General features: G+C 46.8%; 1 pseudogene across 1 annotated transcript in view; it reads right to left on the bottom strand.

Moving 5' to 3' along the window:
• LOC311226498 (beta-1,4-galactosyltransferase 1-like) overlaps positions 1 to 24,052 on the bottom strand; it is a 690,468-nt pseudogene that overhangs the window by 598,986 nt on the left and 67,430 nt on the right. The window contains exon 3 of the transcript in view: positions 16,307 to 16,443. The product of the transcript in view is annotated as a beta-1,4-galactosyltransferase 1-like (transcript). The remainder of the gene's footprint in view (positions 1 to 16,306; positions 16,444 to 24,052) is intronic.

Raw genomic sequence — 24,052 nt, 5'->3', positions numbered from 1 at the left:
GTGGAGCTCCCTCTGGTGTTGTGATCGTGGTATTCACTGACCTTTGGGAAGTATTTAGTCATGTACATGGGTACCTTGGTCGTGTAGTGTATCTTGTAGACCAGGCCCATTGCAAGTTGCTGTACTCTGTCGTCTACTCTAAGCCATCCTAGGTTGTCAAAGTGGGCAGGGGTGAGGTGGGGTTCTAGGAGTAAGGTCAAGCAGTAGTCTGACCAGTTTGTTTTGAGATGTTTGTAATTGTGAGGTGGGTTCTAGGAGTAAGGTCAAGCAGTAGTCTGACCAGTTTGTTTGAGATGTTTGTAATTTTGTTTTTAGCGCCTTTGAGGTGCTTTGGTACCATGAGGTGCAAGCATAGTCGTAGTACCCTTGAATGAGTGCTCCTGCTAGAGTCTTCAGGGTATTCTTGTTTACCAGTGAGGAGATCCGGTACAAGAAACGAGTTCGTTGGTTGACTTTTTTTATTACATTGGATGCCATTTTGTCACAGAAAGATTTGCCTCTAGGATGGAACCCAGGTAGGTAATATCTTCTTTCCTTGTGACAATATTGTCACCCACTGTAACTGAGAAGCCGTCGGTCTTGCTGAGTTTGTTATTTGAACCGAAGAGAATGGACTCTGTTTTGCCCATGTGTAATGATAGTTTGTTATCAGCGAGCCATATGCAGATTTTGCTTAGTTCTGAGCTGAGGGTTTTTTCAACCTGTAACTTGTTCTTGTCAGAGACCAGCAGGGCTGAGTCGTCCGCAAACAGGAACAAGTTGCAGTCACAAGCTGACGACATGTCATTTGCATAAATTAGGAACAGTAGCGGACCTAGTATGCTTCCTTGTGGAACACCACAGTTTACTGTGAGGGGGGGGGGGGATAGGGTACCGTTTACCTCCACCATCTGCTCTCTCCCCTCCAGGTAGGATTGCATCCAGCTCACTGATAGACTATCAAAACCAATTGCTTTTAGCTTGTCAATCAGAATGGTGTGATTGACAGTGTCGAAGGCCTTTTGTAGGTCCAGCATGACCATGCCGCAGTATTTGCCCGCGTCCACCTCTTGTTTGATGTGGTCGTTTAAATAGAGAAGGCATGTGTCAGTGGAGTGGGATGTTCTGAAGCCAGATTGGAATTCGTAGATTAGATTTTTTCCGCAAGGTATTTTCGACCTGTTCGTATACAATTTTTCCATGACTTTCGAGATGGAGGTAAGGATAGAAACAGGGCGGTAGTTGCCTGGGTCTAATTTACTGCCTTTTTTGTGCAGAGGGGTCACTCTCGCAATTTTGAAGTCCTTGGGACGTGTCCCTGTTTTATAGAGAGGTTTATTATGTGTGTGATGACTGGGGTGATGGCGGCTGCTGAGTCTCTGAGGAATTTGGAGGGGATGTTGTCATGGCCAGTGGCCTTGTTAGGTTGGAGGGCGCTCAGTTTTTTGAGTACCTCATCTGTTGTTACCATTTCCAGTTTGAAGTCAGTTAAGTAGCAGCTGGTTGAAGGCATATTTTAAGCTAAATAATCAACTGGTCAACGTTTATTAAAAAAAAAAAAAAAAATCATATTGGCTGATGAGAATGCCAAGATGTTAAGAGCTAGCCAAAATGTCTAGAGGATACTTATGGGTCTCCTGTTAAAGTGTTGCTCCTCCTCTTGTCCTGAGTATTACAAACAATATACTATAATAATATAAAATATGATATTATGGTCTTCATCGCCACACAATGACGGAATATCAGCAGGGTCACAGAATAGTTTTGTACCTGTAAGATATTAGGTAGTGTCGTGGAATATATTATCATGTCATTGTGGATCTGTGTTGTTTTATCATGTTATACAGCTTATGACCAGATTGACTGGTTAATGTGTGTATGTCTCTTTAAGAGCACTTTGACATCTTCCTAGTCATAACAGAGTTGTTGTCTGTTTCCAGTTTCTGAGAAAACCATTCTGCTTACCTTAAGTCATCATATCCGATATATTGTTATGTCTGGCAACTGTGTATTTGACATGCATGTGGACAGCGTTCTGGGTCAGACCTGAGCCAGACCAAGTGTTAACAGACTTGTCTCTGACTCACGGCCTGCCCTTTCAGCGTGGCCATGTCGAAATCACCTTTCTATATTATTTGTAAATCACCTTTCTATTATTATTTGTTAATCACCTTTCTATTATTATTTGTTAATAAACCTTCTTATTATTATTAATCGTGACTCAGAATGATTTGTAAACGGCTCATCGTTTAAATCCTTAGAGAATTCCCAGTAGTTATCAAGCATAACCTCGTCACATGTTATTGGAAGATGAACACATGATGGTGTCTTCCAAAATTATTAGCGAGAGAGAGAGAGAGAGAGAGAGAGAGAGAGAGAGAGAGAGAGAGAGAGAGAGAGAGAGAGAGAGAGAGAGAGAGAGAGAGAGAGAGCACATACATTTGTGTGAGACATAGTGTGTATAGAGGTGGCAAGATCTTTTTTTTGTATGTCTTTCAGGGTGTGAATCCAGGAAGAATTACAGCCCAATTAGCTGTATCATGAAGAGAGAGAGAGAGAGAGAGAGAGAGAGAGAGAGAGAGAGAGAGAGAGAGAGAGAGAGAGAGAGAGAGAGAGAGAGAGAGAGAGAGAGAGAGAGAGAGAGAGAGAGAGAGAGAGAGAGGGGGCATACAAAAATTATAAAATAGCCTTGGGAAAAGGATAGTGGATGGAATAGACAAAGAGAAGGTTGAAGGGGGAGATGAGAGACGAGAGAGCAGAGCAGAGGAGAGGAGAGGAGCCAGTCTGGGGCCATAGATCTGCACGAGTGTTCAAAAGTCCAGCAGAATGGGAGGTGAGAATCCGGGGGTCAGGCTCCGACACGACTCCCTGACTCTAATTTGGAGATTCTCATTTTCAGTTCTCGATCCGAGGATAAGATATCGTACCTGTGAGAATAAGCCCTGAGGCAGAACAGAACACGGAGAGGTGTGGAAGAATGTGTGTGTGTGTGTGTGTGTGTGTGTGTGTGTGTGTGTGTGTGTGTGTGTGTGTGTGTGTGTGTGTGTGTGTGTGTGTGTGTGTGTGTGTGTGTGTGTGTGTGTGTGTGTGTGTGTGTGTGTGTGTGTGTGTGTGTGTGTGTGTGTGTGTGTGTGTGTGTGTGTCTCAGCACTCAGCACACAGAGCCTGCTGTACCACTAGCTACTGCCTCTGTTCCACTCCCACAGCAGCACACTGGAGAGACACGGAGCTTAGAACATCTCAGTATGTGGCTAAGTCCACGTAAGGCCAGTACTCACAATGAAAGTGCAGCCGTCTGTCCATGGAGGATAGATAAAAGGGTGAGAGGGTCATTCAAGGACCATCTATTGTCGCAATTACGCAGAGATAAATAACCCGACGTTAGGGCTGAACGATTAATCGATTTTAAATCAAAATCGCTATTTGAAATGATGCAATTAGCAAATCGAAAGAAAAAAAATATCGCTATTATTATTATAATTTTTCTTTTTTTTTTACCAGGAAGTCCCATTGAGATACAAGATCTCCTTTGCAAGTTGTTGTTATTGTTGTAGGAACGGCTTGGGAGAGGGAGGTAAGGGGTTTTAGATTGTGTCTTGTGAAGTTTAGACTTCAGAGAGGGAGAGTAAAGTACAGAAAAAAAGGTACCGTTGGGTACCGGTAAGGTCCGGTATCGATTCCCAGGTAAAAAGAAACATTTTCAGGCTCAGTCTCCCGAACAGACCCACCACGTAGGCCAGATGCAAGCCGCATTTTAGAATAAACCTCTGTGGGGCTGCTTTAAAAAAATATATATATTTATAATCACACATTTAATCACAATCGCAATATCTGTCCGAAATATCGCAATTTGATTATTTCCCAAAATCGTGCAGCCCTACCCGACGTGTGGGAATGAGTGTGCATGTGTACACTGGAACTAATCACCAAATATTTAAACAGCTTGCTCCGTATTTATGGCAGATAATTGGGGTTTTCTGTGTCATTATTCAGTCAGATACTACTACTAAGAGTCAGAGTCAGAGAGTCAGAGTCAGAGTCAGAAATTTTATTTGCCATGTATGTACGAATCCACATTGGAATACAGGTACAGAGCAACACTGTGTGTCTACAACTAATCCAATACAGGAGCAGAGTAGAAACAGTACCAAAAAAAATAAAATAAAAGGACAAATGCTAAGGTTAAGATCAACATCCCCTAAAGTGCATATAATAGTAAAGTGCATGATGCATAGAGGCACAATTTACAGTAAAAGTGCATATAATCAAAGTGCGTGATGCACACACACATAGAAACAGCACTTTCACAACCTGACTAATAACACACCAAATTAAAAATAGAATAATATACAAATCTAGCCTTTGGAGTTATTCAGGCTGCGCACAGCACTGGGGAAGAAACTCTTAGTAAACCGAGAGGTAGAGCATGTGGTTCTGGGTGATTTCAATAGCGCCAATCTGAGAAAGGTATTACCTGACTTCTATCAGCATGTGACTTGCAACACCAGAGGCGGTAACATCCTAGATCACTGTTACACGCAATTTAAAGGTGGCTACAAGGCTCATTCTGATAGTGGCTTTGGTAAATCAGATCACGCGTCAATCTTTCTTTCACCAATGTACAAACAGAGAATCAAAAGTACTCCTGTAGTCTCGCGAGAGGTGCAGAAATGGGATTTGACGTCAGAGGAGACGCTCCGGTCTGCGTTTCACTGCAAAGACTGGAATGTGTTCCGCGACACAGATAACATTAATGTCTACACGGAAACAGTGCTGAACTATGTTTGTACTATGGTGGAAGAAACAATCCCCACTACCAAAATGAGAGTTTACCCAAATCAAAAACCCTGGGTAGACAAATCCGTCCGTGAAGCTCTGAGAGAGCGCACCAAAGCATACAACGACGGCCTAGTGGCAGGCAACATGAATGACCACAAGGTGGCGCGATACAACGTAAGAAGGACAGTGTCAGAGGCCAAACGGCGCTACAGGGATAAAATTGAACTCCAGTTTGAACAAGCTGACTCTAGAGCTATGTGGCAGGGGCTCAAAACGATGACAGACTACAAAGGCGCCTCCCTCAAACTGAACAGTGACATCTCCTTAGCAAATGACCTCAATACCTTCTATGCGAGGTTTGATGCTGGTAATAACAACACCAGCTCACAAGCCACGGCAAGGGGGGGGGGGGGGGGGGTCGGCTGCTGATGGAGGCGCAGTGTTCAGGGTAACAGAGCATGAGGTGAGGCGGACCTTTAAAAAAGTGAATATCAGGAAGGCAGCAGGTCCGGACGGCATCCCCGGCCGCGTCCTAAAAGTCTGTGCCGACCAACTGGCCCCAGTATTCACTGACATCTTCAACCTGTCCTTAGAACAGGCTGTCATCCCCACCTGCCTGAAGAAGTCCACTATTATCCCTGTACCCAAAAAATCCAAGCCTGCTTGCCTCAACGACTACCGCCCTGTAGCTCTCACCTCCATAGCCATGAAGTGCTTTGAGAAGCTAGTAAAGGGCTACATCTGCTCCTCCCTCCCCATCAACATGGACCCCCTGCAATTTGCATACCGCCCCAACAGGTCCACGGAGGACGCCATAGCCCATGTGCTGCACACAGCAGCATCACACCTGGACAAGAGGCAGGGGAACTATGTGAGAATGCTATTCATCGACTACAGCTCGGCATTCAATACCATAGTCCCCTCCATACTCATAGCCAAGCTCAGGGACCTGGGCTTGAACTATGACCTCTGCCAGTGGGTCTTGGACTTCCTGACTGGCAGACCCCAGGTGGTGAGAGCAGGCAACTGCACCTCCTCATCCATCACCCTCAACATAGGGGCCCCCCAGGGCTGTGTTCTGAGTCCCCTCCTCTACTCCCTGTACACACACGACTGTGTGGCTCAGCGGAGTAGCAATACAATCATCAAATTTGCTGACGACACAGTGGTGGTGGGCCTGATCTCTGCCAACGACGAGAGGGCCTACCTGGAAGAGGTCAAGGTCCTGGCGGGATGGTGCCAGGAAAACAGCCTCTCCCTGAACGTCAGCAAAACAAAGGAGATGATTGTGGACTTCAGGAGGTCGGGGGTCAAGGACTACAGCCCCCTCAGCATCGACGGGGCACCGGTTGAGAGAGTCAACAGCTTTAAGTACCTCGGAGCCTACATATCCGAGGACTTGACATGGACCACACACATTGACAGTGTTGTGAAGAAGGCACGACAACGCCTCTACTTCCTCAGGCGCCTAAGGAAGTTCCAAGTCAGCCAGAAGATCCTTAAGAACTTCTACTCATGTACAATAGAGAGCATCTTGACCGGCAACATCACCTCCTGGTTTGGGAATAGCACTGCACAAGACCGAAGCAGACTACAAAGAGTGACACGTTCAGCCGAACGCACAATTGGAGGGGGGCTCCCCACCCTCCAGAACATTTACAACAAGCGTTGCAAGGGCAAGGCTAAGAGAATCATTAAAGACTCCAGTCACCCGAACAACTGCCTCTTTGAACTGCTGCGGTCAGGCAAGCGATACCGGAGTCTCAAGGCGAGCACAGAAAGACTCAGAAGAAGCTTCTATCCCCAGGCCATCAGGCTGCTAAACGAACAATGAATGAACACTACACAACAACAACCACCATAGATCCTCCCCTACACAACAACAACCACCAAACGCACATAGCACACACATCCACACGCACACACTCACTTTAAACAAACACACTGTAGCACCCACTCCACACACTTTATAGCACACACCCACTTTAAACAAACACACTGTAGCACCCACTCCCCACACTTTATATTTATTGATGAAGGATTGCACTACAACTCGTACACCTTACTGTAAATTGTACCTAAATTGTACCTCATCCCATTTCTGCTTTGCACTATATAGTACTGTACATTAGTACACTGCATAGTATTGTATATTATATGGTAACTCAGAACATTGTACATATGTCTATACCGAACACTGTGACCTCATTTTCTTCTTCTAAACTACATGCTATACTATGTTATTTGATACTATCTTGTCTAGCACAGTCTCTGGAGCGTAACAGTAAGAAGCATTTTGTATGAAAGTATTCTGTACTTCTGTATGACAACTATTAAAGAAACTTGAAACTTGAAACTTGAACTTGATAGAGCAGTAGCGTCTGCCCGACGGGAGGGGGACAAAGAGACCTGCGGCTGGGTGACCAGAGGGGTCGTTGATAATGCCAGAGGTACAGGAAAGCAGCCTGGCACCATAGATCTCTTCTAGAGCTGGCAGACTAACCCCGATTGGCTTGCATGCGAGACGCACAATTCTGTTCAGAGATTTCTTCTCCTGGTTTCTAATGTTACCAAACCATATAGTACAGGAGGAAGTAAGAATGCTCTCAATCACACAGCGATAGAAGTTGTGTAGAATCACCCTGTTATTAGTGAACTCTTTCAGTTTCCTAAGAAAGAAAAGACGTTGCTTGGACTTTTTAACAATGGTTCTGGTATTGGAGTGCCAGCTCCGGTCATTTGAAATAGTGACCCCAAGAAATGTAAAACTGCTCACCATCTCCACCTCTGAGCCATTTATGGTAATGGGGAGATGGGATACCTTGCTACGTCTAAAGCACTATTGCACTATTGAGTACTACAGTATATTAAGTGGGTAACACAATAACACTGTTCTCATCATTAAGTTTTCAACCGCACTTTGCTTCTCATATTTTTCGCACTCGCACTAAATGTCTCGCCCTCACAATTACTGTAATTGTGTGCACGTGTGCAAATAATACATAACGTAAACATACTGTACACACAACCACATGTGAACGTGCACGCTGTCTTGAACATGTGCACACGTACAAATGGCCCGACACGATGACCCCTGTGTCTGTCGGAACGTCTCTGACACCGTTGTTACTTGCCCTTGGTGAAGAGGTCAGTCTTGTTGAAAAGACATTGACCTTTCTATGTCAAGGCTGACAGCCACAGACACACACACACACACACACACACACACACACACACACACACACACACACACACACACACACACACACACACACACACACACACGCACACAGAGGTGGCCAAAGGCCCCTGTTGCTGCTCATTATGTCAGAGACCTACACACACACACACACACACACACACACACACACACACACACACACACACACCACACACACACACACACACACACACACACACACACACACACACACACACACACACATACACACACAGCTCTGCCCTGTTTTAATTGGTGCTTTGTAATCACAATGGACACCAACTTCTATTTCAATCATGGGGACGTGGCAGGGTGAGTAACAACGTGTTTGAAGGGTGTTTGTCTCACGCCTGCAGTCCACCGTTTAGCTGTTTGTCCTCCTGTTTGTGTCTCCATGCTGATCTCGGAGGACAGGGAGACAGAGGTGATATTGTGTGACACAGCACCTATTCGGGTGAAGAGCATGTAGTGTGTTCATGTAATACTAAAAATGTATGTTTCCCAAAACAGTTTTGATAATTTTTTTTGGCATTTTATTGCTTTATTGGATAGACAGAGAGGAAGGATGGGAGAAGATATGGGGAAGACATTCGGCAAATGTCACCGGGTCCGGGAGTCGAACGCGGGACGGCCGTGTTGCACTGAAGTGCGTTACATGGTGCGCCACCCTGTCGCCCTCTCATAACAGTTTAAACCTCAAACCCAAAGTGGAATATCCAGCCATGCACTGGGATGTGGGGACTCGTTAGAACACGCTAGTACAGCACTCGTTCATACTCACACACAACTTCATTGGGGAGCATGCTAGATAAAATATTTATTTTGGAATTCTAAAACATACGTTAACCCTTGAAAATACCTCTAGATGAGCAATGCAAGAGGATTAGAATCTTAAAAGATTTAAATAAAAAATGCTTTCCTTCTAACACCTCTGAAGGTCCAAGTACAGTTTAAAGTGGCTAACAGGTGGGGTCAAGACAGAGGTCAGACTCAGGACAAACCAAGTTCTAAGACGTCATATTGTGCTTGAGAGAGTTCACTCTTACATCACTGACACGATGCTGATGCTGGCTCCTCATCCCGTTTGGACCTGGGACCTTGTCCAGGAGGCGTTGTTGGGTCCCGTTTGGACCTGGGACCTTATCCAGGGGGCGTCGTTGGGTCCCGTTTGGACTTGGGACCTTGTCCTGGGGGTGTCGTTGGGTCGCTGTGACGCCACCCTCTCTGTGTCCACCTTGTCTTGAGTGCTGGCTCTGTCATGCTCCGTTCTATGTGTTTTGATATGGAGGGGATGTGATTTTATATATATTTTTTTTACTATAAAAATGTGACACACCTGTGCTAAGCTTGTGCTAACGTCTTCATATTGCCAGCTCTCAGATGATGTCACCACTTCTATGTGGCATCTACTGTTGACCTGTTACCCCCCCCCCCCCCTAAAAAAGACAATAGTTGTCTATGTACTGCTTTAACACTTTGGACGCCATACCCGATGATAGTCGGGTCAACTCGCCGAACGTTCAGCGCCAGACCCGAGTATAGTCGGGTTTTCATCGTTATTTCTTTTATTCTATATTTCCATTCATTACAGGCACAGGGACATCTGGGTTAACATGGGGAATAATTTCGAGAATGCCAATGTGCAATACCGGCCGCATCCACCCAGGTGGCAGTATCGAGTACCCTTTGAAACATGATATCTTGGCTTGTGGGTCGACCAGAGGTCTCCGGTCGGATTTCTATTGGTCGGGCAAGGGAACTGGTTGTCCCGATTGGATTGAGAAATGTGAATTGCTTCCGGTCCATGATGTGTGGCGGATTATGTTGGTGTCATGATCGACACCAATACTGGGACTCGCGATCAGATAATTGGAATATTCTTTTTGGGGTACATCCTAGTGAAGGTAAGGCCTATATGGTATCAATCCTGCTGTGATCCAACCATGATTTCACTTTGATCACAATATATGTGTGTATTTTACTCCACAACGTGTGCCGTTGGTGACGATCAAAGCATAAAAAAACGAACCCCCCCCCCACCCTTTCATGCATTCATGATAATACCGATAATATAGCTGTGATTTCAAAATAGTAGCGTTTACAGGCAAGAAATGACAAAGTTTTTAGTGAATTGCACGTATTGCTGCATAGCGTCGTTTTCTGGGATTAGACAGGATTATTCTAAAACTTTGTTCTCATATTGAACGATAGATAGGTGATGTCAAATGGGCCATAGTATTGTATCCATAGCTATAATATAGAATATAGTTATAGCCCTGCAAACACCGCCACGTATTCCTATATATTACAGTGTTGTGCTTTTAACAACACATCACGCATATCGCGGTGGCGTCCAAAGTGTTAATACAATGAATAATCTTAATATGATAACATACTATAATTGCAATACAACTCAATTTCAGCTAATTTCAGCTCAGTTCAATTGGTTTAAATTAGGGCTGTCAAAGAACACAAATTAATATAAATCTTTTGAAGCATAATGCACATAATTCATTTTATTATAAATTGTAAAATGTACAAACATTCAGTCATACCAGTTCATATAACAAGAAAAATAAATGACATTTTGGTGATAGACTTATTCAGACAAACATTTCTGAGTAAATTTTAACTACTGACATGCAGTTCTTGTATGTATGTGTTTGTGTATGTGTCTGTCCCTATCTCTGTATCCTGTGTCTGTGTCTGCCTATCGCTCTCCCCCTGTATGTATCTCTCTCTAACCCCCCCATCTCTCTGTACCTCCCCTCTCTCTATCTCTCCCTCTCTGTGTGTGTGTGTGTGTGTGTGTGTGTGTGTGTGTGTGTGTGTGTGTGTGTGTGTGTGTGTGTGTGTGTGTGTGTGTGTGTGTGTGTGTGTGTGTGTGTGTGTGTGTGTGTGTGTGTGTGTGTGTGTGTGTGTGTATGTATGGGTGCACCCCCTCCCTCTGGGTATGTGTGCCTCCCCTCTCTCTATCTCTCCCTCTGTGTGTATGTGTGTGTGTGTGTGTGTGTCTCTCCCCTCTCTCTATCTCTCCCTCTGTGTGTATGTGTGTGTGTGTGTGTCTCTCCCCTCTCTCTATCTCTCCCTCTGTGTGTATGTGTGTGTGTGTGTGCCTCCCCTCTCTCTATATCTCCCTCTGTGTGTGTGTGCCTCCCCTCTCTCTATATCTCCCTCTGTGTGTGTGTGCCTCCCCTCTCTCTATCTCTCCCTCTGTGTGTATGTGTGTGTGTGTGTGTCTCTCCCCTCTCTCTATCTCTCCCTCTGTGTGTATGTGTGTGTGTGTGTCTCTCCCCTCTCTCTATCTCTCCCTCTGTGTGTATGTGTGTGTGTGTGTGCCTCCCCTCTCTCTATATCTCCCTCTGTGTGTGTGTGCCTCCCCTCTCTCTATATCTCCCTCTGTGTGTGTGTGCTTCCCCTCTCTCTATCTCTCCCTCTGTGTGTGTGTGCCTCCCCTCTCTCTATCTCTCCCTCTGTGTGTATGTGTGTGTGTGCCTCCCCTCTCTCTATCTCTCCCTCTGTGTGTATGTGTGTGTGTGTGTGCCTCCCCTCTCTCTATCTCTCCCTCTGTGTGTATGTGTGTGTGTGTGCCTCCCCTCTCTCTATCTCTCCCTCTGTGTGTATGTGTGTGTGTGTGTGCCTCCCCTCTCTCTATCTCTCCCTCTGTGTGTATGTGTGTGTGTGTGCCTCCCCTCTCTCTATCTCTCCCTCTGTGTGTGTGTGCCTCCCCTCTCTCTATCTCTCCCTCTGTGTGTGTGTGCCTCCCCTCTCTCTATCTCTCCCTGTGTGTGTGTGTGTGCCTCCCCTCTCTCTATCTCTCCCTCTGTGTGTGCCTCCCCTCTCTATATTTCCCTCTGTATGTATGTTTCAAGATTCAAGCGTTTTATTTGTCACATACATACACACACAAGACATGTAGTTAAATGTTGGTGGCCATGCCTGCCTCGATTGTGCAAAAATACAAATAATAAAATAGAATAGACATGATAAAAAAGTAATACGAATAAAATACAATGCTAAGTGTAAGAAATAAAGGTAATGAGTAATATATACAGTAATATACAAATATACAGTTCATACAAATATACAGTATGTGTGTGACGTGCCTTCCCTCTCTCTATATTTCCCTCTGTGTGTGTGTGTGTGTGTGTGTGTGTGTGTGTGTGTGTGTGCCTCCCCTCTCTCTGTCTCTCCATGTGTGTGTGTGACACACATCAGAGTGTAAATGTAATAATACATTTGCATACAGCAAGCATATCTGTCCACTCCCATGAGTATTTAACACTTTTTTTTTATCCACTTTTCCTCCCATCCCAATTTAGTCGTTATGCCAATTCCCCCCTCCCCTTCCTGGTCGTTGCGCGCATTTGCCCCCTACTTGCCGGTCTAGGGAGCCCTGAAGTCTATCACATGCTTCCTCCGATACATAGGAGACAGCCAGCAGCCTCTTTTCACCTGGCAGCGAGGACTCTCATTGGGTGAGTGTAACGCGTGGGAGGGCACACTACCTCACCCAGATCCCTTCCTCGCTGTGCAGACGCCCTGACCGACCTGTAGGAGTCGCTGTTTACAACGACCAGATTACCACCCACCGGCTTCCCTCCCGCTGACACCGCCAATTGTGTCAGTATGACGACCAGCCAAGCCGGAGGCACCGCTGACAGCTGGATTCGATACCAGTGTTTCTGCGGTGGTAGACAGACGCTTAGTCCGCTGGGCTACCCGGCCGCCTATAGTATTTAACACTTGAAAACATTTTGAACAGATACAAAATGTGCAATTAATCACAGTTAACTATGGACAATCATGCGATTAATCACAATTAAATATTTGTATCGATTAACAGCCCTAGTTTAAATTCAATCTAACTACAGTATAAAGGAAGGAATTGCCTGTTATTTCCTTCACATATCTCAAGAACCGCTCCGATCCATTCCATCCGATGGGCTTCCTGCTCGGCGAATCTATTGCTGAGGACCCAGGGGAGTGCAGTATTGAGTTAAATATGGTGCCATTTGGCCAAATGGTGGCACTATAGTGTGTCTGTCCTTTACATATCTTGAGAACCATTCATCCGATTGACTTCACCCAGGGGAGTGCAGTGTCGAATATGGTGTCATTTGGCCAGATGGTGGCGCTATAACAACAAACTTTATGTTATTTTGTGATGCACTTGGACACGTCATCAGTGACAGTACCTGGCGACCCAACCCAAGAAGCATTAGCCCACGGCTTAATAGAATAGAATAGAATAGAAATACTTTTATTATCCCGTGGGAAATTTGACACTACAATTCGCTCAATATTTAAACATTTAGACAGAACAGGTCACAAATTAGAATAATAAAACGAATCAAATCAAGTTGCCTAGGATAAGAGTAGAGTAAAATAGAATAAAAATGGAATAAAATATACAGTAAATAAATACAGTAAAAATATACTGAGGTCTACAGTAGGTGTAATATTGCACAGTGCTGTTTCAAACTAAGTCCAGGAAGATGGTAACTGCCACTCTGTGCTCAGTGATGCAGTGAGGCACAGTGATGCATTGTATAGTCTGATGGCTGTTGAAATGAAGGACTTCCTGTGCCGTTCAGTGCTGCATTTGGGTAGTGTGAGCCTAGCACTGAACCTGCTCCTCCTGTCAGCCAAGTCTGTGTATATTGGATGGGAGGGGTTTTCCCTGATGGCCTGGAGCTTAGCAAGGCTCCTCCTCTCCGCCACCCTCGCTAGGGAGTCCAGCTCCACCCCAACCATGCTACTGGCCTTCTTGACCAGCTTATCCAGCCTGTTTGTGTCCCCTGCTCTCAGTCCGCTGCCCCAGCAGGTCACAGCGTACAAGAAGGCGCCCACCACCACAGACTCATAGAACATCCTCAACATCATTGTACAGACATGGAAGGATCTCAGCCTTCTGAGGAAGTAGAGTCAGCTCTGGCCCTTCTTGTATAGTGCTTCTGCATGTTTTGACCCGTTCAGTTTTTTGTCGATGTGCACACAGAGATATTTGTACACCTCAACCATGTCCACATCAACTCCCCTGATGGAAACAGGGGGTCACAGGTGCACTCCTCCTCCTCCCCAGCTCCACAACCAGTTCCTTGGTCTTCGCCACATTTAGGTCTTCGCACCATGTGACGAAGTCCACTTCCAGTTCCCGGTATTCCCTCTCATCACCGTCCTTTATACATCCCACTATCGCAGAGTCATCAGAAAACTTCTGAAGGTGGCAGGACTCGATAGTGGAAGTCGTTGGTGTAGACAGTGAAGAGGAAGGGAGAGAGGACTCTCCCCTGCGGGGCCCCGGTGTTGCTGACCAGTCTGTCTGACACACAGCTCCGTAGGCGCACGTACTGTGGTCTGCCCGTCAGATAGTCAACAACCCAGGACACCAGGGGGGCCTCTACCTGCATCGCCTCCAACTTCTTACCCAGCAGCCCAGGCCTTATGGTATCAAAAGCACTGGAGAAGTCAAAGAACATGACTCTCACAGTGCTCCCCGGCTTGTCTAGGTGAGTGTAGGCTCGGTTCAGCAGGTAGATGACAGCATCCTCTACCCCCAGTCGGGGCTGGTAGGCGAACTGGAGTGGGTCTAGGTGGGGTTTGGTCACCGGGCGGAGTTGCTCCAGGACTAACCTCTCCATGGTCTTCATTATGTGAGAGGTTAGAGCCACCGGCCTGTAGTCCTTGGACGTAGGGACAGGGACCACACAGGAGGTTTTCCACAGTGTCGGGACTCTCTGCAGCCTCAGGCTCATATTGAATATGAGCTGGAGCACATCACATAGCTGAGAGGCACAGGTTTTGAGTACCTTTGGGCTCACCCCATCAGGACCCGCAGCCTTGCCTGTGTGTAACTTGCTCAGCTGTGTACTCACCTGGTCTGCAGAGAGCCACACTGTGGGGGTCTCAGGTGATGGGGGGAGGAGCGGGTCTTCGAGCCGCGGGGGGCAGACAGGCTGCACCAGAGATGAGGGGGCGTGGGCAGTTGGGAGGAGGGAGGGGGTTGCTCGAGTTGAAGGGCTGAGAGGTGTGGGAGTGTGCAGGGCAACTGGAGTAGTGTCGGGGGAGGCTGGCCGGGGCCGCTGTATCAAACCTATTGTAAAACAGGTTTAGCTCATTAGCCCGGTCTACGTCTCCATCCACTCCCCTTCCCCCCGCCGGTTTAATGCCGGTTATGGTCTGCATTCCAGTCCACACTTGTTTGATGTTATGTTTGATGTACATAACACACATGTTTGATGTTACAGCACCTTACAGCACCTTACATCACCTTACAGCACATTACAGCACCTTACAGCACCTTACAGCGCCTTACAGCACCTTACAGAGCCTTACAGCGCCTTACAGCATCTTACAGCACCTTACAGGGCCTTACAGCACCTTACAGCACCTTACAGAGCCTTACAGCACCTTACAGCACCTTACAGGGCCTTACAGCACCTTAGAGCACCTTACAGAGCCGTACAGCACCTTACAGCACCTTACAGAGTCTTACAGAGCCTTACAGCACCTTACAGAGCCGTACAGCACCTTACAGCACCTTACAGCACCTTACAGCACATTACAGAGCCTTACAGCACCTTACAGCACCTTACAGCACCTTACAGCACCGTACAGAGCCTTACATAGCCTTACATAGCCTTACAGCACCTTACAGAGCCTTACAGCACCTTACAGCACCTTACAGCACCTTACAGCACATTACAGCACATTACAGGACCTTACAGCACCTTACAGCACCTTACAGCACCTGACAGCACCTTACAGCACCTTACAGGTCCTCACAGAGCCTTACAGAGCCTTACAGCACCTTACAGAGCCGTACAGCATATTACAAGACCTTACAGCACCTTACAGCACCTTACAGCACCTTACAGGTCCTCACAGAGCCTTACAGAGCCTTACAGCACCTTACAGCACCTTACAGCACCTTACAGCACCTTACAGGTCCTCACAGAGCCTTACAGAGCCTTACAGCACCTTACATCACCGTACAGCACCTTACAGCACCTTACAGCACCTTACAGGGCCTCACAGAGCCTTACAGAGCCTTACAGCACCTTACAGAGCCGTACAGCACCGTACAGCACCTTACAGCACCTTACAGAGCCTTACAGCACATTACAGACCCTTACAGCACCTTACAGAGCCTTACAGCACCTTACAGCACCTTACAGCACCTTACAGCACCTTACAGCCCCTTACAGCCCCTTACAGCACCTTACAGAGCCTTACAGCACATTACAGCCCCTTACAGCACCTTACAGCACCTTACAGCACCTTACAGCACCTTACAGCACCGTACAGCCCCTTACAGCACCTTACTCTGGTCGATGGTGCTGCAGGTGGACTCAGCGATTCTCTTCAGCACCTGGTCGTGGCACAGCCAGTGATAAGGACCCTTCCCCAGTGCTTTAGGACAGGTGCTGAGGATGTGCTCCAGTGTTCCTCTGTGCTTCCACCTTGACCCAACAGAAGAGGTTAGATGGGGCAGAACATCGTACACAGACTGGATGAGGAATTAGATGTGAAAGGGTTCCATGTGATCAATCCAATCCAGTTATACATTTCAATTCAATAGCGCACCTATGAATTAAATGCTTAGGCAAACAAGCCAGTAGTATATGCAGGTCCTTGGTTGTTGGCGACAAGTACGTTGTACCTTAAATCACTGAGATGAGATTACAAAGACTTTGTTTTCAACACCTGCAAGACCCCCCGCATTTCATTGTATACTTGTATGCCGTGACAAATAAAACTCTTGACTTGACTTGACTTGTGGTGGGGATACTGGGCCTGTCCTGAGCCAAGAGGGGTCCCCGGATTCCCCCCAGCCAACCCCCAGCTCTACGAGGCTCAGTCAGAAAGGGAGACCAACCCCAATCTCCACAACTTCCTCCAGGGGCGGGGGGGTGCATTAAAAAATGTATCAACTGACAGAATCATTGTTGACTGAGACCAAACTGACCACTAAATGGAGTATCTGCTTAAAAAGAGGGCGCAGCTCTATAGTGCACACAGACACACGAGTGCAAACAAGCACACGCACACATGCAGAGACACGTACACACACACACACACACACACACACACACACACACACACACACACACACACACACACACACACACACACACAGACACAGTCGTGCCATGCCACTCCCTGACCCTTCTGTTTCTGAGCCCTCCCACCCCCCCCCCCCCCCCCCCCCCCCCCTCCTCAGTGGAGAGGAGCTGTATTGAGCGGGAGGTTGAAACCCTGCTTGTATTGTCAGAGGACTCCCCGGCACTTACCTCCACTTGAGCATGTTGTGCCGTCTTGCTGGGCCCTGACAGAGAATAGCACTATAGGGTCACTGATGGATTGCTATTTTTGACCTGGGGATAAACACACTTTGTAGAGATTAGATCTCCAATCGCCAGTTGAGATTTTCAGGATTGTTTTGCACTGGTTTGAGGTGAAACACGTGCATCTGTAAGATGAAACGTTACTGTCCATTATACCATTATTACATGACTTTTCAAACCATTTGTAGTCACATTTAGTCAGTGACTGATTATCAATCATTGGGATTGAAATCCAGTTTGTTCCTTGGTATGTCTACCTCTGATTTAGATTTATTTTTTTATTATTAAATTAAAAGGAAAATTATGATTTGAGAGAATGATGAAAAGATGAATGATTTGTTTATATGTATATTTTGCTATAAAATTACCTAGCTAATTGCTTTTATGAATGGCTTATTCCACAGCCAAATTGCCATTATTCAACCATGATTGCAATTTTTGTTGAGAAAATAATATTCTATAGATCTTTTCTAAATTAAATGGTAAATGGTGCATTTATATAGCACGTCAGACCCATGGAACGTACCTACTGTAGCTCTCTTGAATGGGTCTCAAAGTGCCACATTAAGAAATAAACGAATAGCTTGGATGCAAAAATGTTTGTCAATAAAGTACATTTTACTTACAGCCCGTTGCCTTGGTAACACACAGGAAATCGTTCAATTTGTGAAAAAGAAATATTTTTTTCATCCATACATTCCCGTTTTATACCGTGGTGAATATGAGTATAGTTTTAGAGTAATTCAGTCTAATCCCAGAAAACGCTGCTATGCAGCGTTTAGTGCATTTCACTAGAAACCGTGGCGTTCCTCGCCTGGATCAACAATCAATCTGAAATCAACGCTATATTATCGGTATTATGTTTCATCATGAATGCATGAAAGGGTGGGGGGGGGGGTTTCTATGCTTCGATCGTCACCAACGGAATACGTTACATACACACATACGTTAGGATCGCGGGGAAGGGATTCTTCGATCAATGCAAGATTGATACCATATAGCCCTTACCTTGACTAGGATGAGCTCCAAAAAGAATATTACAATTATCTGATCGCCATTCCAAGTATTGATGTCGATCGTGTTGCCAACATAATCCACCAAAGAACATGAACCGGGAGTGCTTGATTATCCTCAATCCATGTGTTATAACCGCTCGCCATGCCCGACTAGGAAAACCTGGACCAGACTTTTTAGATCGACATACAGCCCAACCCAGAGAGTTTCCAAGGATGTGCAATACCGGCGGCAGGCGGCGGTATTGGACCTTTGCGATCTCAGACGCATTCCCTATGGTACCACAGCCTTCCTGGATGATTTATGAATAGAAATAGTGAATAAAAGAAATAACAATCAAATAACGTATATATACGTGGTTGGCGTTCAAAGATTGGCGGACTAACATGTATTAAATCGTTGTTGGCAGCCATTGAGTTAAGGGTAGAATCTGTCAAACAGCAACCTCTAGGCAAGAGATGACAACATGCACTTTGTTGTTTTTGTCTGATGTGTGGGTTGGATTTCAGTGGGTATAGGGAAGGTGTTGCTACTGCTGGCCCCACCTCAGGCTCTATACCAAGAGAGGTCTGGAGATATCTCGCTGGTATAATAACTGAACCAAAACAGAAAAGTAAACAAAGCGCAATACCAAGCTGGGCCCCGTTCCCCGTACCTGGTTCAACTAAGTCGATCAAGATGTCATTATCCAGATTCAGTTAACCCGATGTTTGAAGCCGGGATTTTCCTGTTCCTCGAAGGTGGATTCAGTCTCGTTAACTCAAGCCAGACTTGAGACCCAGGATAAGTGCGCACGGCCGCTCCAGTTGAAAAGCCAGCACGTATCGATAGCAGAGATCCTGATTCTCTAGCGGCATTGATTGATTAATTGATTTAAAACTTTATTAACATATTGCAGTACGGCTCAATCGCCTCGCCGACAAGTTAAATGCGTTATCTATAGGCTAAGTTTAAGTCCCTCATTACCTCAATCAATCAGATTATATTTCTTTAAACTTGCCTGCTGGATTGAATAATAAATGAGATCTTGCTAGCGAAAATAATTAGTTAAACTGTTATACAAAATAACGATACGGCTCTCTTCCCATTGATTGATGTATGGTCGATCTTTTACTTATCTCCACTGTGGTGTAACGGGTTCTTCTTTTGACTTTCACGCAGACGACCGGGGTTCGAAACCTAGTCTTTCCCTTCTTTTTGCGATGTAGGAATAATTCAATTTGGTGCACGTTGAGAGCTATATAAAGAATGACATCCTCAATGCATGTAGATTTATAATATTTTAACTTGAAACTAGGCTACTTTGGCGTATAATCATTAATATTATATTCCAAAAAATTATATTGGAAACACGGGGTTTCGAACACCGGTCGCTGGGTTGCCAGGATTGAGCACTACCGCTGCGCCACTGTGCCAGATGGGATAAATTCATTGTTTATAGATTAATGAACGAGACAAGATCCACAATCCACGCATAGACACTTCAATTTTATGCTTGAATGAAACACAATCCAGGCACTCCATTAAACATCCACAGCGGAGAATATGAAAGGAATCAGAGCCAAACGAGCGATAGGTTTCAATCATTAAAAATATCCCCGCGGGATTCACATTTGCAATGCTGCGCGTTGTTAAAATAACCACATAATGTGTACATCGCACCGAGCGAGCGCCACGGTATATATAACGTGCATTATTTAGGACAAAGTGAATTTAGTATCAGCATTTTGGGTCTATTTTACATTTCAAAAGCCCCCTCTGGAAGAATGGAGCACAAAAACGTAATTCAGAATGGTATAAAGCAGATCCTAGACTGTGGGAATAATTTCAGGAAACGCGCTGTCACTTTCTTTGCAGGGGCGTGGCTGTGCTTCATCCGGCTAACTGAACTTAAACCCTGCTTTCGACCAGGCTCAAACTTTTGGATCTGTTGTCATGGTGATTTGGACAATCCAGGTACGGGGAACCGGAAAGTCCGGCTTAAGTCAGACTTAACCGAAGGTTATCCGGCTAACTCAGTTATCCAGGTACGGGGAACGGGGCCCTGGGCTCTTTTGCAGAGAGATAGATTATACCTTTAATGTAATCACAGCACCAGGAATTCATTACGGCACGAGAGACACCGACACATCACCATGGAGAGACAAGACAAGACACATCACCATGGAGAGACAAGACAAGACACATCACCACGGAGAGACAAGACACATCACCACGGAGAGACAAGACACATCACCATGGAGAGACAAGACACATCACCACGGAGAGACAAGACAAGACACATCACCACGGAGAGACAAGACACATCACCACGGAGAGACAAGACACATCACCACGGAGAGACAAGACACATCACCACGGAGAGACAAGACACATCACCACGGAGAGACAAGACACATCACCACGGAGAGACAAGACAAGACACATCACCACGGAGAGACAAGACACATCACCACGGAGAGACAAGACACATCACCACGGAGAGACAAGACACATCACCACGGAGAGACAAGACAAGACACATCACCACGGAGAGACAAGACACATCACCACGGAGAGACAAGACACATCACCATGGAGAGACAAGACAAGACACATCACCACGGAGAGACAAGACAAGACACATCACCACGGAGAGACAAGACACATCACCACGGAGAGACAAGACACATCACCACAGAGAGACAAGACACATCACCACGGAGAGACAAGACAAGACACATCACCACGGAGAGGACAAGACACATCACCATGGAGAGACAAGACACATCACCACGGAGAGACAAGACAAGACACATCACCACGGAGAGACAAGACACATCACCACGGAGAGACAAGACACATCACCATGGAGAGACAAGACACATCACCACGGAGAGACAAGACACATCACCACGGAGAGACAAGACACATCACCACGGAGAGACAACACAAGACACATCACCACGGAGAGACAAGACTCATCACCACGGAGAGACAAGACACATCACCAGGAGAGACAAGACAAGACACATCACCACGGAGAGACAAGACAAGACACATCACCACGGAGAGACAAGACACATCACCACGGAGAGACAAGACACATCACCACGGAGAGACAAGACACATCACCACGGAGAGACAAGACAAGACACATCACCACGGAGAGACAAGACACATCACCATGGAGAGACAAGACACATCACCACGGAGAGACAAGACAAGACACATCACCACGGAGAGACAAGACACATCACCACGGAGAGACAAGACACATCACCATGGAGAGACAAGACACATCACCACGGAGAGACAAGACACATCACCACGGAGAGACAAGACACATCACCACGGAGAGACAACACAAGACACATCACCACGGAGAGACTCATCACCACGGAGAGACAAGACACATCACCAGGGAGAGACAAGACAAGACACATCACCACGGAGAGACAAGACACATCACCATGGAGAGACAAGACACATCACCACGGAGAGACAAGACAAGACACATCACCACGGAGAGACAAGACACATCACCACGGAGAGACAAGACACATCACCACGGAGAGACAAGACAAGACACATCACCACGGAGAGACAAGACACATCACCATGGAGAGACAAGACACATCACCACGGAGAGACAAGACACATCACCACGGAGAGACAAGACAAGACACATCACCACGGAGAGACAAGACAAGACACATCACCACGGAGAGACAACACAAGACACATCACCATGGAGAGACAACACAAGACACATCACCATGGAGAGACAACACAAGACACCAACACATAACCACGGTAGGTAAAATGTACTTTATTTTCGCCAGCAGGCTGTTTGTTTATTTCTCAACGTGCCACTTTCAGACCCAATGGAGAGCTAGCTTGTGTACGTTGTTCCACAGGTCTGACGTGTCAGTATAGTAGCCTGGTAGGACGGGGTACCCTGAGCAAACTGAGTGCTGTGTGAGACCGTCTAAACAGCTGTCAGCAACTACCCTCAACACACTGCAAGTGGATTTGTGCGCGTGTGTGTGTGTGTGTGTGTGTGTGTGTGTGTGTGTGTGTGTGTGTGTGTGTGTGTGTGTGTGTGTGTGTGTGTGTGTGTGTGTGTGTGTGTGTGTGTGTGTGTGTGTGTGTGTGTGTGTGTGTGTGTGTGTGTGTGTGTGTGTGTGTGTGTGTGTGTGTGTGTGTGTGTGTGTGTGTGTGTGTGTGTGTGTGTGTGTGTGTGTGTGTGCGTGCGTGCGTGCGTGCGTCTGTGTGTGTGTGTGTGTGTGTGTGCCATGTGCTCTTTATCCGTGCTTGTGCGTCTATCTTTTCTGTGCCACATTTCAATACGTATGTCGTGTGCATGTCTTTTGTCATGTATATGAGATTGAGCTTTGTTAGGTACCTGTGTGTTAATGCTTATTTAACACGTCATCTGTCTCTTTATGCCTCCTCCATTCAGCGTTCAGGAGGCCTGGGTGCCTGCTTTGTAGCCCTGTCCCCAGGTGAGTTAGGCGGTCAATATGCCTTATCTCTTGGATTACGTAATCCCATATACGTCCATATCTCTGGTCCAGCGCTGCTAGAGCCGCGGTGTATGGGGTCGTAGAGGTGGCATAGGCTAGCGCTATATTGTGCGCTCGGGGTACTTTCAGGTGCTTCAGTAATATTGCATACTTGTGGCGTTCATCAACGACATCCACCATCATTGTCTCTAAGCACATTCGGAGCTCCGTGTACTGTGCTCGATTCTCATGGGTGAAGTCTGGAATCGTCGGTGTGCCAATGTATGACGCCGTGGATGGCTGATACATCGGCGAGCGTTGGGGGAGAGGCCTCCTAGGCGAGTCTCCTCTTGCGCCTCTCTGTGGGCTGGTACCGGCAGGGTACCATGGCCCGCTGGTCCAGGTGCTATTCCTCGGGGCTGGTCGTGCGTCGTGCTCACCCGTGAATAGAGTCGGGGGTCTGTAGCGCAGCGCCGCGGGGGTATAGCCTGGGCTGTACTGGACCTCCTGGTCCGGTGGAGTACTGTGCTGTCGTCGGGCTTGGTTCTCCTCCTCTCCCTCTTCTTCTTCTATCAGGTCCTCTAGATCCTGTAGTCGTTTATTTAGCTTCTCCGCAGTGTATGCTGCTCCTTCCTTGTAGCTGGGTCTCGCTTGGACCGGTCGGGGAAGGGGGTCTGCGGGGGGTATAGGCTTGGTCTGTTGGTCAAGTTCAGGGTCGCTTGCTCGGTTAGGAGACGCTGCCCTTGACTGTTGTCTCGACGAGTTCCTTGAACCCCTGGCGGAGGGAGAGGGTGTTGCCTTGAGGATCAGCTGCTCCATTAGTTGCGCTTGTAGCTTGTCGCGCTCGGCTTGTAGTCTGTCACGCTCGATTTCGCGCTGGATGAGAGCGAGGTCACGCTCTGCTTCTCTTTGGGCACCGGCAGGCGTCTCATCTCCAGGCGTATGCCCTCTTCTTCGCTCCGTTGCTGTGTCTGGAGTCAATCGCGTTCACCCTGAAGTCGATCGCGTTCACCCTGGAGTCGATCGCGTTCGGTAGAGGCTGTCAGGCTGACGAGGAACGCCTGTGATAGCATCCTCTCCGCTTCGCTGGGGGAAGACGGTTGTAGAGGTGAGCCGCTCCTGGCGGTACTCGTTGGGGAGTCCTGGAGCTCTATTTCCTCGGCGCTCTCCTCCTCTTCTTCCGTGCAGAGTTCTCTCTCTGTAGGGTTGTCTTCCTCCTGGGG

This window comes from Notolepis coatsorum (assembly GCF_963971535.1).
Source record: "Notolepis coatsorum genome assembly, chromosome: 4".
Lineage (NCBI taxonomy): Eukaryota > Metazoa > Chordata > Actinopteri > Aulopiformes > Paralepididae > Notolepis > Notolepis coatsorum.
Note: the sequence above shows the minus strand (reverse complement) of the source record. Positions and strands in the feature narration are given on the sequence as shown.